This window comes from Oenanthe melanoleuca, chromosome 4A (assembly GCF_029582105.1).
Source record: "Oenanthe melanoleuca isolate GR-GAL-2019-014 chromosome 4A, OMel1.0, whole genome shotgun sequence".
Lineage (NCBI taxonomy): Eukaryota > Metazoa > Chordata > Aves > Passeriformes > Muscicapidae > Oenanthe > Oenanthe melanoleuca.
Window position 1 is genome coordinate 12,379,541 of NC_079338.1, and position 16,318 is coordinate 12,395,858.

Here is a 16,318-nt window from a genome sequence, read left to right on the forward strand (position 1 = left end):
AGGCTTTTTGATCCTGATAAGATTTTATGTTACCGTATGCTAAATGCCAGAAGTTCCTTGAACCATTATCTTTTCATTTCAGCAGCACCATTCCATGGGAGGGCAAACTCCTGCACATGGCAGTGAGGTGACAGAGAGGAGCAGTGCTTGTGTCTCTACCCCCTGTCTGACACAGCAGCCCTGGGAGCACAGCCCACAGAGCAGCTCCCAAGCACTGGGAACTCCCCCAGCCCTGCACTGCTGAACAGCTGACCCTCAAAATCCAATCCATGCACAACCTGTGGCACAACCCAAGAACTGCCACCCAGTTGGCTTCTGTTGTAAACAAAGCATCTGATCCCCAAACAATACCCATCTGCAGATAAATAGGGGTGCACTCTGTGCTGTTTAAGGTGGATCTTCCTGAAAATGCAGGTTGAGTTTTGGACTAGAAATTCAGGGGAGCATCACTCCTCATAGCACCAGCACCAAAACTGATGAGCTCTCTGCAGGCCACAGTACCAAGAACCTGCTCAGAATATCAGCAGCAGCCAGCATCAGTCCTACAGCACAGCAGGGACCACCCTGGGATGGGGTGAGAGCTGCTGAGTGCTGCCTTCTCCTCTCTAGCCCTGCAAAAGTCTCCCACAGCACTGCAGGGAAAGCTCACTGCTTGGACCAATACTCTGCAGAAAGGCCACACAACTTTTGTGCTGCCAGTGCTGAAGGTCTCACAGCAGTCATGGTGCTCTCTCCCTTTTTCTTTCTTTTCTTTACTTTTCTTTGCTGTTTCCATTTAAATAATAATCTTCCTGTTACTCAGCATAGCCAGAAAAATCAAACTCATGTACCTGGGAAGCAAAGGACTGATTCATCCATAGGATTTTGGATGTCAATCACAGTAAATCAGTGACATTCTCTGAAAATGAGCTGCAGAACAAGGACTGAGCAGCAGCCTGTTTCAGCTGCCTCTGTAATTCCTTTGTTATGATTCACCTTATACAAATATCCAAATAAACAAGTTTGCTGCCAGGAATATTCTGGTGAGAGGCAAAATGTTGAAAAAACTCACTGAACTCTTGCTCTGAATGGAGAAATCTCTTCCTGACAATTTGATCATTGAAGGTGCCCTGGCTTGTGCCTGCAGACTCTCTGTGCCTGAGGCAGGTACCCACACCACGTGCTTGGCACAGCACACAGTCACACCAGGAATATGCACAGCCTATTCTTGGCACATCTCAAGGAAATGCATGTTTTTCCACTGTGCTGTCTTTTTGAATCCTTCCATAGAAAAGTATTATTCAATGCTGTTCCAATATTCTCTTTGGTTTTGCTGATCCTGGTATCTGGATGCAGATGATCATCTAACCAGGACTTGGCCACTATAACAAGGGTTTCTCCCTTGTCAGAGACTTTCACAACCTCTTCTATTTCTTGATAGACTCTATCTTTCTAAAACAAAAATTGCTGATTTCCCATCTGCAGCATCCAATGTATCAGCAGATCAGTTGATTTCAGTAGATCAATTAATATCTCTTGCTTATGTGGACAAAACCCTTCATTGTGTGCCACAGTGCCAGGTTTACAGTGTGGCAGCTTTAATGTGGCCTCTTGACCCAAAGTGAAGACACCACAGTGGTGTCTGCAAGAATTTAGTACAGTTGCCTGGGCCAGCAGCTTGCAAAATATTTGAGATGCTGAAATATATCCTGAAGACAAAGAAGACAACTGCTTTGGACAGGCTGACAAATGAGCCTGTTACCCTGTGTCCCTTAGCAGATCTTGTGCCATTTATTAACTCCTGTCAGAAATGGCTCAGGGCTAATCCCCTGGGTATAATGTTCTAATTTCTAGGGGTTATGCATATGGGTCATGCAGAAGTCCAGGCCTGGAGCACACACAGTCTGGCTGTGCAGACTCTGTAGCCATCTACAGTCATTGCACAGGAAAGGGGGGTCCATAGAGGGTGAAAAAAGAGCAGAGAATGAACCCTCCCCCAGATTCAGAGCCATGAATTTTCTCCTTTTTCTCCCTGAGCCTTTCTGAGCTTGGACTGTTTGTATGTTTGCATTAACACAGGGTTAAGTTGTTACTAAGCAGGTATTCCAGAAAAAGAAAAGAAAATACCTTCAAGGTATTTTTAAATGTGTTTAATTGTCTAAATCTTTTTGCTAGATGCAAGCTCAAAACTAAAATGATTCCTTCTCATTTTCTTCAGACAGTGCACACTTCCAGGATACAGAAATAGCCCAGCATCCTTTTTCAATAGTTTATGAGTTGTCAATTCATGCTCATTGTGTCCTGTGTTTAGAAACCATCTAGAGCAGCAGGATGTATGTACCAGGCCCAAGAAGTCTGTTTTATTTCGTACACGTCACTATTTAGACCAGCTGTGCTGGTGAGATTTCCTCACATTACTGCTATTGTGAGTAGAGCAAAAGACACTGCAATACTCTATTTCAGAAGACTGCTAAATGACAATATTTGAAGTCTTGATTGCAGAGCAAAGCTTTTCTAATTCAGAATTATGGAACTTTCCCTGGAGCCACATGGATGTTTCAGGAAGTCATTCAAAGGAGCAGTTTTGGTGAAGGGAGGAGGATTACAGGAGGATCTTTTCCTCTCAAACATGTCTTGAATTTTTCTGAGAAGAGACCAGTGTGCTATAAGAGTTGTCTGCTGACTATTTTTGTATTAGTTCATGAGATATGTGCCACGAGGACACCAGGGAAGGGGTTTGCAGGAGCCCACACATGGTCCCACCCAGCAGGGAAACCCTGCAACCTTCCCTGCTGCCAAATGGCACAAGGAGATAACTCACAAATAACGACCATGAAAGAAGCTGGGGAAGGGGCAGAGGCAGATAAATGTGCAGAGACACTGGACAGCACCATCTCCTTTCATTTATATGTGAGCATTGCTGACTGTAAAGGAAAAATGTACGATGAAAATACTATAATAGCCATCACATACTAATGCAGAAATAATCCTTCATTGGTTATGGATGTGCTGTTGAGCCAAGAAGCTCCATGCACTCCTGGCTGTGGAGTTCAGCTGTGCTGCTGGCTGTCCTAAAGACAAATCCTGCTCTGGCTGCAGCTCCCCAGCCATAAGTCACACTGGCTGCTGTGAAGGGCAAAGGAATTTGTCTCTTTCAAAGCTCTTGAAACTAAAAAGTCACCTTCACTGACTTGAAATATTTCAGGAAAGTTATTCTTTCATATATAATTATTCTTTGCTTTTTTAAAATTTGATTTAAATGGTCAGCATTTTTCAAAATCAGAAGTGAAATTGCAAAGGATGTTAAATATGTCAGTCTCAGTCTGTTTTCTCTAAATCTTCAGATTTGCTCAAACACAACCATTCTCATTTTGCCAGACAGCAAAATGTTTCCCTAATCCTGCATTTCTTGCGAATTTTGTCTGTCTAAACTGAAAAAAAAAAAAAAAAAAAAAAAAAAAAAAAATCCTTGTTCTTTGCTGCACAACTGAGAGATAAGCTGAAGAGCAGACTGTGCTCCTGTATCCTGCCTGCTCCAGGCAGCAGGCTGTAGATGACCTGCTAAACTGGGAGCAGGGGGATGCAGGCATATGGGGAAGGGAATGAGACCTGTCTTGGGAATGTTGTCACTATATGAGCTGTGTGTCACTATGTGAGCCCAAAGGCAGCTCTGACTGCTGCATTCAGGCACCTAAATGCAGGAGGAGCAGAGCATTTCCATGCAGGTATCACCAGACACAGGCTGTTCCCTGTGTGTAGATGTGTTGAGTGCAGCCTGGAGCAGACAGCAGCTGTCTGGAGGAAGGATGCTCCCTGGGGCATTGCCTTTCACATCCAGCTCTCTGCAGCAGCCAGTGCTGCTGCAAATAACAACCTCCAGGCAGGCAGGAACTTTCCAAATCAGGCAGAGTTTGCCTGGAAGTGCCTGCATGGTGTGATAGGAGGCATGTGAGCAACACCCAGACCAAGGGTGCAGGCTCAGGGTCCCACTGTGGAGCCATGCTTAGGGATGGAGTCATCACAGCCCTCCTGGGACTTACTCTGGAACACTTTTCATGCCCCAAATGCAACTAGGATCTTCATTTTTAGGCCTCTGTGAAAGGGTGGCTGGAGGTGAGCTTTTCTTCCTTACCAAGCACATATATTTAGGAGACCAAACCCTGTCCAGTCTGGGGTGGGAGCACAAGCCAAGCTGTTTGTGAGGCAGTGCTCTGTGTCATTCATGATGTGTTATGATTACAAGTTACTAAACTAAGCTCAGCTGACTAAACTAAGCTTGACTACAGTTCCCCAGTGCCTTTCCTTCCCCCATTCCCTGCACAGCCTGTTCCCATACATTGCCAGAGGTGTTCAAGGTGGGGAGCAGAGAAGCCTCAGCACTGCCTTCACAGGCTCACCCAGCCCGTGCTGGATGCCATCCCATCTTTTCTCCCCACTTTTTCCTACAAAATCTGCAAACCAGGGCTCCCGCAGCAGAGCTGGTTTCTCTTCTGACCCCTTTTTGGGCAGGAGTAGTTGGGTGCGTGTGAGACACAGCAATACAGGCTGGAGTTATGGAAAGGCAGAGCTCTAACCCAGGAGGGGCAAAGGAAAATTTCTTTTGTTGTTTTTGGATTAGCTCACCCAGAGTTTCACTTTGTTTTTCTGCCAGGGCTGCTCTTAAATGTCTGACTGTACGCTTTTCAATGCTTATTGAAAGATCCTTGCTTCCCGCAGCTGAACATTTTTTCCATGCAGCTCATGAGCCCTGCAGTGCCATGCAGAGAGGAGCCCGGGGCAGCTCAGGGCAGGAGAATCTCTGCAGAACGCATCCTGCTCAGATTCGATCGGCTACAGGGCTGTGAAAGCTCAGGGGCAAAAAATCAGGTGCTAATGGCCCTCAAGTCAGTGATAACTTTGTCAGGAGTGGGTGTGAGGGAGCTGCTTCCAGCTGGGAAATTGGTGGGGTCAATTGAAGGAAATAGCAGAGCAGGGGTGGCTCTTGGAACGCCGTGTCCCTGCAGGCAGTGCTAGCACTTGGCTGTGACACATTTACCCCGGGACATCGGCTCCATCACCCGCGGCAGCGTGCCCTGCTCCCCACGGACACGAGCGGGGGGCTCTGGGTGTCGGGGTGCTGCATGTCGGGGTGCTGGGTATTGGGGTGCTGGATATCAGGGTGATGGATGTCAGGATACTGCATGTCGGGGTGCTGGATTTTGGGGTGCTGGATATTGGGGTGCTGGATTTAGTGTGCTGGATGTCGGGTGCTGGATGTTGCAGTGCTGGTTATCATGGTGCTGGATGTTGGAATGCTGGATGTCAGGGTGCTGTCAGCGTGCTGGATATCAGGGTGATGGATATCAGGATGCTGGATATCAGGATACTGGATGTCAAGGTGATGGATGTCAGGGTGCTGGATGTTGCAGTGCTGGATGTCAGGGTGCTGGATGTTGGTGTGCTGGATGTTCTAGTGCTGGATATCAGGGTTCTGGATGTCAGGGTGATGAATGTTGGGGTGCTGGATGTTGCAGTGCTGGAGTTGGGGTGCTGGGTATCAGGGTGCTGGATGTCAGGGTGCAGGATGTCAGGGTGCTCCACAGGCTCTCCTGGTTTCTGGTGCAAGCCAACCTCTTCACAGCAGCCCCACCCTCAGGCTTAGGATAAGGAAGTGGCTCAGGCCAGCAGCTTCTCCTGAAATGTGAGTTTGGGGCAAGAAGTTTTCACGTGCTCAGAAGTGTTTCCTTCCTTGGGCTTTCTCAAAGGCAAAGAGAGATAACTTGCAGGTCTGGATGGTGTCCTGCCATAGCTTTCTTCCTTAGCCTTACATGCTGAATGCTCTCTTCTTTGCTGTCGCCCTCAGAGGTCCTTTAATTCTAATGGTTACAGAGATAGCAGAGGCCAAGCAGGGAGCATGCTGGGCACCTAAATTCTGACGGAGAACAAGTGCACCATAACAAGGTTTAAATCTTACTCTGGCAGATCACCCTGGCCCCATCTGTCTGCAAGGAGCCCCAGCAGTGCAGGAAGGCAGCTGGGGAAATGGGATGCCACGGGTGGAGGGAGCTGAGCAGCCAGTCCTCTAGCTGGGTGTTTTACTCTGAGGGTCTCTCTAGGCGTGAAACCTCCTTAGAGAGGACATTTAGGTGGTTAGGAGTTTGGCTTCTTTTGGAGTTTCTAGCAAGAAAGCTTCTTGAGATGACCTTGTGTTGTTGCAAAGCTATTTATTTATCTTATCTTCTGAAAGGTTTCAGTCAGCCCGACACAGGTCTGCTCTGCAAAGCGACCATCACAGAACTGCCCCCGGGCGGGCTGTGCCAAATCTTTTATACCTAAAACTACCTATACAATGTTTACAGACTCTTTCCAATGCCATGCAACCTCTTTACAATGTCCAATTCTTTCCCCATCTAATCTGTGGTTTCCAGGATGCCTCCCCAACATGGATGACATGAAGAAGAAGGAAGAAGGAGCCCACCACACCCAGGTCCCTCCATCTTGACCACATGGCCCTTAATATAAACAATCTAAAAACTTACTTATTCTACATTCTAATATTCTAATTTACACTCTGCTAACCTTTATGTTTTGCGATTCTTCCCTCAGTGTTGGCAAACTCTCCCAAGGAGCTAAATCCAGCCCCTGCAGCTCTTGGGCACCATTTGGGGGTCTCACAGGGGTCTGCCATGGGGGTTTTTGCAGCTCCAAAGGAGTCAGGGAAATACCCTGGACTCCCACAGCTGGGTACCATGTCCTGTACAGCAAGGTCAGGGGTGACCCCAAATGGGGCTGATGAAAAGCATGAGCCAGGAGCTGCTGCCCTTCTCCTGGAAGCAGTTAGTCTGACAGCCTTGTGTAGACACAGAGTTGATGTCCCTTCCCTTGCCTCTGGCTGCAATTCTGCTTCAAAAGCAGCTTTTTATTTCTGATTCTCACAGGAGCAACCTGTATTCAGTCATCAAGTGAACTGGCCTCGTTTTGTTGCTCTTAAGTGCTTTCAATCCGTGTGCCTTGCTGGGAAAACACTGTCTCCCCTAAGAAATGCATACGGTAAATTCAGAATCCCAGGCATCCCAGCAGAGCACTAGGACCTTTAAGATGCATTTGAGGAAAGCTGCCCTTTGTTGAACTGTTTCATCATGCACTGTTTAATGCAATTGCTGTCTCCCTGCCTTGAATAATGTATATAAGAGGCAGTGTTAGTTGTGGTCTCTGGTGTGTGAATAACAAACAGCTGCCATGGTCGAGGCTGGCTCTGGTGAGGAGGCACAGAGCTTCCACTCTCATCTCCTTGGAAGGGAAAGTCAGCAAACACAGGCAGCTCCCACAAAATAAAGAATTAATGCAGCCTGATGTGCACACAGTGAATATTGGGCAGACATAAATGCATCCAATAGTCAAAATTAGCCCCCAGCTGAGGTTGCATGTGCTGATATGCACCAGGAGCTGCAGCATCGGGGAGTGGGGCACTGAGAGCACAGCAGAGGAGCTGGGGAAGGTTCCTACCATTGCCAGGATGAGAACTCCAGGAGATGAGGTCTTTTCCCAGGCAGTATTTTGTTCTAGTGGCTCCAGAAACAAGGATAATCTGGGAAAAATTACCTGTATGATTATGTGAACCATGCATTGTGTAGGTAACAGTGAACTGTGAAGGAGACTGGAGCATGAGGGACAGAGTATTAAAGCAAGGATACAAGACTGCAGCACAGCAGCCAAGAGAAGAAAAAAGTAATAATGAACATTTTTTGCAGTATGTTGCAAAGCAGGCACTGAAATCAGTCAGTGAAAACTGGAGGAATTTAAAATATTTTAATAATGACCTCTCATCTTATCAAGGGGATTTCCCCAGTGCATCTCAAACACTTCACAGATGAGTTTAATACCCCTTATGCTCAAAAAACAGGTAAGAAGGCTCAGCTGGACAAAAACATCCAGCTATCAGCCACAGAGAGCTCCTGTCCCACGCCAAGTTCTGCCCCCACATTCCCCTGTGCAGTGTTGTGTGTAGCAAAATCCACCTTCTCAACACACATGGCCCAAAGTGTGATGAAAATGGCAACATTCCTCAGTTACATATTCCTAATGCTCCCACAGTCTGGCTGCCACCACCCTTGGCATCATGAGCCATGACACAGTGTCACAAGGAAGGTGAAAGTGCAGCACATTGAATGCACAGAGATTATTTTGAGATTGAGATGTACCATGCGCACAGAATTGTCCCTTCTGACTTATCTGAAACATCCCCTGAGTTATGTGATCATCCTAAATATTACAGCTCAAGTGAAAGGTGAAAAGAGGGAAAAGAAAAGCCTGGAATTTTTCTGTAAAACTGTTGGCTCTTCACACTGTTTTCTTCACAGGCCAGGCATGCTGTCCTGCAGATGCTCAATAAGTTTTGCTAATATTTCATTTCCAAATGGAAGCAACATCTTGACCAGCACTGGATCAAAACCCTGCAGCATCCCTGGCCAGTTCAGCTGGTGGGCAGCATGCTGCACCCAGCTGATCATGTCACACAGAGCAGTAAGAAGCCTGTTGTGATAATTCCATCCTCTTAATCGCCAGCTGCTCCTAAATTTCTCTGTGGCAGGTTTGAAATTAGCTGCTGTTTGCACAGTCCTGCTGCTTGACAGCTGCAGAGGGGACAGGTCTCACCAGCTGCTGCTGGGCACAGCTGTCATGCTCTGGTCACCCTCAGCCCCCCTGGCCTTGGGGAGAAATGCTGTTCAGCCCTGACATGGCACGAGCAGCCCCATGGAGCCTTTGGGCAGCATCTCAATGGAAATGTGCAACAACAGGAGTGATGTGTTTGTGCACACTCCAGAATCCCAAGGAAGGAGCCATATGACACAGTGCCCTCTCTTTTATTTCTGGAGTTTCCTGCCAGAGTGCAAAGCTCTTAGGCTTTCAAATGGTCTAAACTTCCTTGAGTACTAATGCAGGGGAGGGAGAGAAGGCAGCAAAGTGCCCTACTTCTTGCTTTCATTTTATCTTGGCTTGACAACACGTTGCTGCCACTAGCACATCTCCCTTCCCGTTCTCTTTTATCAGCAAATGCACTTTGACTGGTTGAATGATTCATGAAAATAATTTACCACATAAAGCCAGCTTTTCTCTTCCTGTGTTATCTTCAAATGAAGAAGTACTTTTTTATTGATGCATTTGCTGCCCATAGCTGCTCAGTGAAAGGGCTGTGAATACTTGAGATGGGGAGTTGTTTGTGAGCTGCTGCGTGGCTGGACTGACCTGTCTGTGGGTAAGGGAAGGGAGCAGGAGCAGTCTGACCCCATTTATTCTGGGAGACATGGAGTAACCATTGCCCCTTCTGTCTCACAAGTGCCCTGATTTGTCAGAGCAGCAGCCACTGTGAATATTATGGTGGGCAAAGCCCTGCACCCACCAGTGTTTGCACAAGTGGGACAAGAAAAGGTGACATGTAGCTGAACACATCATCTCAAGTGAACATTTTGCAGCACTAGGTCAGGTCAATTGCTCATCCACCATCAATTTGTGCTGTAGGAGAGATTTCAGTCAAATGAAAATCCCAGATTCATTGTACAATATTCACAGTTGCTCTGTGAAGGCAGAACTAAGACCTTGGACGAGTTTGAACAGTCCTTACCTGTTACCAAATCATCTAGATTTTCTCCAAGTGTCATATTTTACTAGCAGTTTGCCCATCTAGTGTGGCATTTTTTATTTTTAAGATGAGTTTCAGTGCTGGTTGGGCAAAATTTAACCATGTCATCAGGTCTAGAGGCTCTTGGTATTATAGAAGTACAAATAATTCTGTATTTGTCTATTGTAAAAGAGAAAAACTTTGCTTGAAGCAGTGAAGCAGCACCAGTTTACATCAGGGAAACATTTCCAGTATATATCACATCATCATCCAGCTTCTTTTACATTTCTCTTATGGACATGTCATAAATCTTGGTTGCTGGAATACTGTCTACTGTAAAGAGCATTTCCCATCAAGGAGGTTGTTGTGCTCCAGGAGATAAAGAAAATACATCCTGTGGTGGCTGCTAGATCCACCTGTATCACTGGAAACAGCCAGAAACCATCAATAATAAAACAAAAAAAATGGGGCATTGTAAGAAATGCTCTTTGCAATACAAACTTTCTATCTTGGTTTAGATTACTGTCATGAATGTGTTCCAGTTCTTCCTATTCTTACCAGATTTTTGGAATCACACTTTTTACCTTGCAGAAGTCTTTGTACACTTTTCTCCTCACTTAGAAAAGGTTTAAGGCAGAGAAAGAAGGAGGTAAAGAGTTCCATTGCCTACATATCAGATTTTGCAACCTTCCAAATTCTGCTCTGCTGCTGTAAATTCAGCCAGATAGTAAGGTTTTTTTACAAATCCAGGTTGCATTTAAAAATTAACTCAAATTCACAGTGCAGGGGGTGGGGAATCATTGTTATACAGCAAGATGAATGTGAGCTTTGAATTTACAGTCACTCACAGCTCTGCCCATCACTGCACACTCACAGTTTCCTGCCCCTACAAAGACTTTCTCTGAAGAAAAATCTCCTCATTTACTTCATGAACAAGTCTGACAAGGGTTGAATTTAAACTTCTGAATTCCCAAAGTTTCATCTCTGTAAGCTCAACAGTGCAAAGGAAGAAATCTTATCATACTGGAATTCTTCCTAAAACCAAAGTGAAGTATCATCAAAAATTGAGATTACTGTGAAAAGGCTACAGGAAAGGTACCATACTATCAAAGCAAGTAATTTCCATGGTTTTTGTTTAAAAATAAATGAGATTTAAAAGTAATGGAAGATCAATATTAACTAATCCTGCAGATGCCAGTCCATCTTCTGACTAATAAGATGGAAAGCTTTAAAATATGTTGTCAAGTAGCTACGTTATTATTATTATTATTATTATTATTATTATTATTATTTTCTAAGTGGGGCCCTTTTTCTGAAAACTTATCAGCCTCTTGTCTAGTTTCACTTTCCCTCAAAAATATGAGCTGTTGGAAACACCCAGAACTGTCTGTAGTTTACATCTGCCTGTCCTAGGCAGCAATGCAAATGGTGCTCAAGGCAGGTGATTTGTTAGACTTGGTAATTTTCATTGTTCCAAAATTTTTTTCTTGGGTAATTGGACCAAAAATAAAAGAAAAAAAACCAACCAAAACCCAGTCACATTGCTGACTGCTCTGGTTTGAGGGCTCTGGTACTTCCCAGCCACCCTCAAGATGTGGTGGCCACTGTCTAGACTGATGCAAACTCAGACCTTCTGCTGGCACAGCTTGAAACCTCACTGTCAGCCTCAGGTCCTGCTTTAAAATGCTCTTCCCCTTTTTCAATGGAAACTCCTTAGAAAACAAAATGGTTCCCTGCTAGGCATACAACAGACAGCAGCTTTTCTCACACAAATAATTCATGGTAACTTGGACCTGAGGTCCATGCAGGACTGGTACTTGTGCATGTGAAGCAGAAATTGGCTTTGCTGGCTGAGGGAGTGGAAGGGGGAAAAACAGGCAAACAAAACTCAGCACCTTCCATTCTGATGTAAATTTATTCCAGGATGCTCAATGCTTGGAAGAAGTTCAAGGGAGAGCCACAAAAATTGTTTGCAATCTAGAAACATACCTTCAGCATGACAGCATGGAGCTGGCAGACTGTTTATCCAGGAGGAGAAAGGAGGGTGGCTCCATCACAGTCTGCCTATGTGAGGATGCATTTTCAGCAACAAGCATTTTTTAAAATTGACCTAAAATGGTAACATTGAAATTAAGGTGAAAATAGCTAGTAATGAAGCTAAGCAATCATTCAGATAGAAACAAGGTAAATTTTTCCATCCCATTAATAGCAACAGAAAGAGTGCTGTTGGCCTTCTACAAAATATGCTGCAGTACAATCAGCAGTGGCAGGCTGAGTGCAGGAGATGCTCAATGAGAATGTCAAGCCCACATGTCTATCCTCCAACAGGTGTCATCCCATATCTTTTATTTTTTCTTGGAATATAGCCATGTGTAGAATTCCCAGATGTGAGTGATGCCATCTATTTGGCTTTAAATAGCAGTAAGTCTTGAATAATTTATTACTATTAACATTAAAGAGACTTTTCTTCATATGCCTCAAAGAGCAAGGAAGATCTGTGCTTGTCTGAATTCTGCAGCACTGATGACAGATTTTCTTCTCTAGAAGACTTCTTAGGAGCCAGGTCATCACAGGGAGGTTGGTAGGTTAGTCTACTAGACAGAGAGAAATTATTCCAGCATCTTTCCAAGATGGTTGTCAGCTGAATTTTTTCTTCATATTCAGAGTTCCTAGAGCCTGGTGACCAAAACCTGTATGATAGTGACACAGCCATTTTGGGATGAAATTATAAAAGCAGGAGAAAAAAGTTTATGTTCTTTTGCAAAATGATGCAGCACCTCTTTCAATGTTGCCCTGTGCTTTTGCCATACAGCCCTGAGCTGCTTCACCACTCCACATTATCTGAAAAAATCTCTATTAAAACATATTAGTTTGTGGTGACATTATTTTCAGGATCTGCTCTGCCTTGGCAAAGACAGAGCACATCAGGAACTGGTGACTGTCTCAGATCTTGCTAATACAATTCTCCTTTACTGAATCCAGATTGTTAAAACTGGGTTTTCTGAAGCACATGGGATGATGGTGCTCCAGAAACACAAGACTGCTGTCAGGTTGGCCTTGGAGCCAGTTCAGACCTCACAGTGGCATCTGTGGGACCAGGAGAAGGTAGCCAGGGTCTATGGTCCCACTTTAGCCCAGCACCCACAGAAGCTCATGGAGCATCAGGGCTGGGGTGAGGCACAGGGAGCTCTTGGTGGTTTATTCTTCACCCCCACACAGGGATATCCACAGAACACTGTCAGCTCAGCTCAGCCAGCATCCCCTGGGCTCCTGTGGCTGAAGGGGCTCTGGATATGGCTCAAGGTGTTTTCAGCTGTGTGTCACAGCCATGGCCATCCCTGGAGCCACCAGCTTGAGCTTCTGGCTCAGCAACCCTCCTGCCACTGCTCCTCCTCCACAGCCACAGCTTTTCCTTCTCCTTGCCATGGCTGATGTGGCAGGTCAGGCTCCAAACTCCAGGTGCCAGCCCAAAGGCATTGGCTTGTTTCCACTGATCCCTGAGATACCCCCAGAGCACCGAGGGACCAGTCCTGAAAAAATACACCAGTATTTTAACATTTTCAGTCTTGGTATGTGCACTGGCCAGGGCACAAAGAGCATATTAGTGTCATGCATTACACAGACTTAAATTAACCAAATTACAACAGTTAACACAGAACCAATTGGACACAGTGTCTCCACTGTGAAAAAGAGAGTTCAGATATAAAAATGGTGGTTTAGTTTTAAAATAGGAAATAAAGTTCTTAGTTTGCAGTTTGTTGCCACATGAAAAGGCTCTTTTCTGCTCTTTTTAAAGAGGAAAAAAAACAAAGCAGTCTAAGATGCAAATAACATTTCCTGATATGGAAACAGAAAACACTCCTAACACATTTTCCAAGGTCAGCTCAGAAAAGGAAGCTGCTTCCAGACTCTAGCTATAAAAATTAGCAAGCCAAAAGTTAGAATTCTCTAAAAAAAGACTGAGCACCTTGGTCCTCTCCTCACCCCAGAAATATTCTGTCTTACACCATTGGGATATTCTGGGTGTTCAGTACTCCCAGAACTTCAGTAAATATCCAAATACAGCCTACATTTGAATCTGCTATGTTAAAAAAACCCCAAAGTCTCTTATTTCAAGCAGCAAGACAGCAGAATAGTAATCTATAGTTTCCATGTCTTCACTTAAGTCTAAACCTATTCTCTCTCCTCTTTGTTTACTGTGCAAATTGCTTCCCCACAGAAGGAAATGATCTCCCCAATCCAAATCTCACTTCATTTAAAGCAGTGGGCAAGGAGTTTACCCTGGGAGGTGGTGAGCACACAGCAGTGCTCAGTGACCTCCCCACAGCTCCTGAACAAACAGAAACCAAAGTGCTGATTGTGGCAATGTGGCCATGAAAGGGCTCAGTAGCAAGCTGTGTGTGTTCAACATCAGCAGCCAAGCAAAGCACCACCATGAGCTGGAGCTTGCATTTGCTGAGCTGCACACAGTTACTCCACAGATCTGCACTATCTAAGAAGCTTCCAGATGTGTCCAAGTATTTTTTATCTGGATAAATAAAGGTCATATGCCCATAAACACTCAGCTCCCCTAACAGGAGTCCACCTCAGTGAGGGTGGGTCAAATCCACTGGTTATTTTCCCTTGCTGCTTAGAGCAGCTCTTGGGACAGGCTCCAAACAAGATCAGCTGCTCTTCCACCATCCTTGTCAGCTGAGATGCACCCAGCAGCTGCTCTGGAGGAAGAAGGAACAGGTATCAGTCTGTGCCTGGGCCTGGCTTGTCATGCACCTGCAGGTCAGAGCAATATCCATCTGTTTTCTGTGCAACAGTGCCAGGAAAAAGCTCTGGGAGTCTCTGTGGATCTTCCACTCAGAGCAAGGTAGAGACATGAAGAGGCAGGACAACACATCAGGCAAGGAAGCATTAAAAATAGCAGGAAAAAACCCAAAGTGTGACTTCTTTGTGTCTTTCTGTTCTGTGATCTTCCTGAAATAGCATGTGTGATTCAGAAGCAAGCCTAAAGCCACAGACACTGCCAGCTCCCTCCAGCCTGCTCTCAGCAGCCACAAGACCCCACAGGGCAGATGCTGCTGTTCAGCTGCCCTGGCTCCAGGTTTAAACAATCCTGGGCTGTGCTTGCTGTAATGAGTATGATCAGAACCAAGCACATGGGACATAAATAACCCAAACACAAGTTGTACTCACAGCCTAATCCAGTTACAGCTCTAATTTGCACATTTCCTCTTTGAAAGCAGTTCTTTCATCTTCTATATAGAGCTGCACCTCTCCCAGATGCCATTTGCAAGCCAGGAGAGGTGCTTTGCATCAGAGCCAAGGCAGCACAGAGACCTGCAGGAGCATTTCTGACCCACCCACCATGCTCTCCATGAGAGGTGCAGGACAGAGTCCTTCAGTCAGCCCTTTTCACCAGCAGTTCCTCAGCCTCCCCAGCCTCACAGGGGGCAGAACTCCAGAGCTCAGCAGCAGCTCCTTAGCTGAGCTCCCCACTCAATCCCTTCCTGCAGGCAGCGATGGCACAAAGGAGGAGGAGCTGCAAAGGGCAGGGTGTACTGAGGCAGTACCTCTGGCTCTCAGTTATAAAACCTGCTCCCCATTTGCATCCCCAGACACCTCACTGTAAAGCAGAACAGGCTAGTATTGACTTTCCTTTCCTAGCTCCTCCCTCAATTCCCTGCTCCTTTCCAGGCTGTTGATGTTGCATGTTATGCTCCTGTAGGATCTGGTGGCATCCTGGCAAGCACAGGCACCCAGCCCTGCTTTGGGGCTGGGACAGCCCAGGCACTTGATCCTCAGCTTTTGCCTTTTCTTGCAGATCTCTGGCTGTGCTTGTCAAACAAAAAATATCACAGAGGCTGTTAAGAGACCTTGTAGGTGAGGAGTGTAGTCAATGACAGAGGGAGAGCAAAACACACAGCCTGTTTTTATGAAAATAGTTATTGTTTACCATTCCAGCATTTCCTGCAGTTTTGGGATGTTATGGCTCAGAAGTTTCATTAACAACTCTTTGATGAGACTATTCTCTAAGAAATCTCGTATGTACAAAAACAAAAAATAACAAGGAATATGTGCTGGGGGCCTGGCTTGGCCTTGGAAACATCTAAACCTAGTCCCATAGCAGAGCTGTGTTTGTTTAATCTTAACTAATTAAACTACTCTGGGAGCCTGGGTGCCAGCTGAGCTCTGCCCTTGCAGCCAGGTCTATCTGCTCACCAGAGCAGCTGTGGCTGCCCCATCCCTGGAAGGGTCCAAGGCTGGGCTGGATGGAACCTGGAGCAGCCTGGGACAGTGGAAATTGTTCCCACCCATGGAAGGGGCACTGCAACTAGGGGTGCTTTAAGGTCTCCTCCAACATAAACCATTTTATGATTCTGTCTTTCCTGATGGCAGAATTGGAAAATACTATTAAACACAGAAAATAAATTTTTACCAGCTAAGGAAAAGCTTGTATTTTCCTGTGCAGATAAGTGGAAGAATTTCATATTCACAAGTGGAAAAAAAGCACAACAAAAACCTGGAAGTGATAGTTTTGTTCAAGAATAGTAAGCCTGGCTTGGCCAGAAAGTTCAGCAACAAAATTTGAATCTCAAACTCCTATACTAAGATGAGGTTTAGCAAATCTATTGTTTAGAATAATTACTTTAGTTTCCTTTTTGAAAACAAATGCCAGCCAAAAAGATTTTGCAAGAAAAGTTAACAGGATAATTCAGTCATGGTCTCCCAACAAAACACCTTTTTTGG